This window comes from Benincasa hispida, chromosome 1, assembly GCF_009727055.1.
Source record: "Benincasa hispida cultivar B227 chromosome 1, ASM972705v1, whole genome shotgun sequence".
NCBI lineage: Eukaryota > Viridiplantae > Streptophyta > Magnoliopsida > Cucurbitales > Cucurbitaceae > Benincasa > Benincasa hispida.
In genome coordinates, this window is record NC_052349.1 from 24,051,753 (window position 1) to 24,054,781 (window position 3,029).

At 41.1% G+C, this 3,029-nt stretch overlaps 1 non-coding gene across 1 annotated transcript; it reads left to right on the forward strand.

Annotated features, from left to right (window-relative positions):
- The first annotated feature begins 827 nt into the window (after positions 1-827).
- Positions 828-933, forward strand: LOC120070419. Its single transcript, XR_005479911.1, has one exon. It is a non-coding gene; the product is annotated as a small nucleolar RNA R71 (small nucleolar RNA).
- Positions 934-3,029: the final 2,096 nt, after the last annotated feature.

Here is a 3,029-nt window from a genome sequence, read left to right on the forward strand (position 1 = left end):
TCAGACCGTCAAATCTGCACAACGGTTAGTTGTACACGTGTCGCAATCCTCCACGTATGCGTTCTCAACTGCACCTTTCAATCAGTTGCTCGCATGCGATGTTGTATTTATTACCGCATGCGATTGAAATTCAGCTTAGGATCGAATGTCACATTGCGCCATCATTGCGTTAATCGTCTCTTCATTGTTGATTGATTGACGGGCGCAATGTAACAGAGATGCATTGTTCAGTTTCTCGTTGAGTCTTGATTGCAAGCGGTGACTTGGTTTCTTGCAAAACAGAGTAAAAATATCCTCTTCTACCATCTTGACGATGTTAGTGGGTGTAATTGCATTAATTCATAATTATTGTATTTTTGAGCTAATTTTCATAAAATCAATGCATATTCTTTCTCCTTTAGCTGCAATATCTAGATAAGGCAGCATAAATAACTTGTAGCGCCACTCAGGGTTATATGTATTGGATAGGGATTATTTCTCATGAAACATACCGACTGCGGGTTTGTTTGGCATTCTTCCATTGGGTGAACATCTTCGCAAATGACACAACTTGCGGTCGTTTGAGTAATTGCGCTAACCTACTCTTTTTTCGCTTCTGTATTATTAATTATGATGCCTTGTATCAAACTCATCATCGCAGTCATTTGATTTTGCAGGGATGCGATGGCCCCATTGTTTGTGTCATTATCTTTAATTCTCAATCAAGCATACTCTTTGCCTCCTCATATGTTTTGTCGAGCAGACCACTAGCGGCTACTGCATTGGCAGCGGTCTGCGAAGAAGGATTCAGTCTTTAGTAGAAAATCTCCATTTGCAGATAGTCTGATAAGCCATTATGTGGACAGTCTCTTACGAGCTGCTTGAACCTCGCCCAGGCATCGCTGAGCGATTCGTCATATTCTTGCTCAAAATTTGTTATTAATTTTTGTCTCCTAGCATTCTCAGTAGGTGGAAAGTATTTCTTCATAAACTTCTCCACGACCTGTTTTCATGAAGTGATCTCTATCGGCTCGAGAGAATATTCCCATTTCCTAGCCTGATCATAGAGAGAAAATTGGAACAAAGTTAGTCGATTTCAATAAAAGTATTGCAGATTTCAATAAAGCTTCAGAGGTGGGCGTGCGGGTCTTCGCCACGCCTTCCTACAAATTGTCCTACAGTCTGGATCATCTGCAGCATCACCGGTTTCATCACAAATATGCTTCCATCGAGGGAAGGCCTCATGATTCCTTGAGAGAAATCATAGAGGTTTGGCGATGCATAGTCCCTCATAGGTCTATTGCGATCGTTTGCCAATAGGATTGGATTCGCCATGACATTATTATCATTTGGTGCTCCGTTTCCAGGCTGTTCCGCCATCTCTTCTTTATCTGATTGTGGTTTTTGTTGGCGGTCTCTCATTCTTCGTCTAAATGTTCTCTCAATCTCCTGATCGTAATTTGCCAGAGATTGAGAGTCTGCAAAGAAATCAAAAAAATTACCGTTAGCACTCTATTTTGCCGAAGTCCCCGACAACGGCGCCAAAAACTTGATGCTTGGTTTTTATGATGTGAATTATTGATGATATGTGTTGATGAAATTGCATTGTGCACTCAAGTTTCCTCAGCGGAATCCAAGTGTAAACTCCACTGAGTTTCCTGGTAAGTCTAAGGTCGAACTCAGGGACTTGTGAAAACAGGTTGCGTTGGTAATTTTTAGGAAGACTTTGCGATAACCAAATAAGTAAATTGTTGGTTTGTTGTTGATTACATTAATGAGAAAATAAACAAATGCGGCGGATTTGAGAAAAGTGAGTTGTGTGATAGATGCACTTAGTATGCAATGAACGGGTTGAGAAGATCTTTAGCTAGCATTACTTGGGAATGCGTCAGACTATGCGATCATGCTACAACCATGCACAGCAAGTCATTTTCCAATGTAAACGTGATGCTCCTAAGTCTAGGACGCATGTGTTGAATGCAAAAGTGTCCTTAGAGCTTATCCCTAAGTCTCCACTCTTGTCCTATGCGATGATGCAAAATGCGTAAAACCAAAGTGACCGCATACAATCATATCCTAACTCTGGGATGCATGCGATGCGTTGATAACAAATAGTGCTTATTCCTAAGCTTCTATCTCTTTATTATGCATTCTAATCTGACTCTCCCGAGCCTAGATTCTAATCTGACCTTCCCAATCCTAGATCCCAACCTTAGACTACCCTCCCGATATCTCTAATGGACGAATGAAGCACTCATAATACAAGATAATCGCATAGAGTGAAGATTCCTTAGTTGTGCTAGCTAAATGCTTCTCAACCCCTTCAACTAATTTAGTTACTCATGCGTAAATAATAGAGAGTGAGCAGATATAGAGAAGTAGATTCCATTTCAATAAATGAGTGGAGTACAAAATAACAATGGAAGTTAAAGGTAGAGAGCCTGGTAGCAATTCCTTTCTGACCGAGTCTTTTACACTGTAATCTCTATTCAGTTCTAAAGATGTTCCCGTTTCCGCAGGTGTTAGCCCTCTCTTTGTCCTTGAAGCTTTCAGCGCTCTCTCAAGCTTACAGGAATGATCTATCAGCACAACCTTCTTTCTTGCGTCCACCTTAAAAGGTAAGAAAACTATGAAGAAGGATGTATGAAGCTTTGAACTAAAGAATGGTGAACCCCTTTTCTGAAGGATGCCTCTGGTATTTATAGAACATTCAAGGTGAACGGCGGCTTCTCTCTCATTATTGTACAGATGGGACGGCTTTAATTCCTGACTGATGCGCCGAATATTTGTCACCGAAAAGCTGAATGTACTTTTGATCGTTATCGGCTGTCAATTTAATTCGAATTCGACTGTCATCAGCTCTCTTTCCCATCGCGATTAATTAGCCTTTCGCCCAGATGCGCCCACAATGTTGCGCTGACCAAGTTGGGGCAATCCTTCTCAGGCAAATGTTTATGAACATAATCATCACAAAGCCTTGCGGTAAAGTTGCGCTCGACCAATGATTTCCTATGATCGCAATTCTTGCATTGCATCAATGCATATTCTGC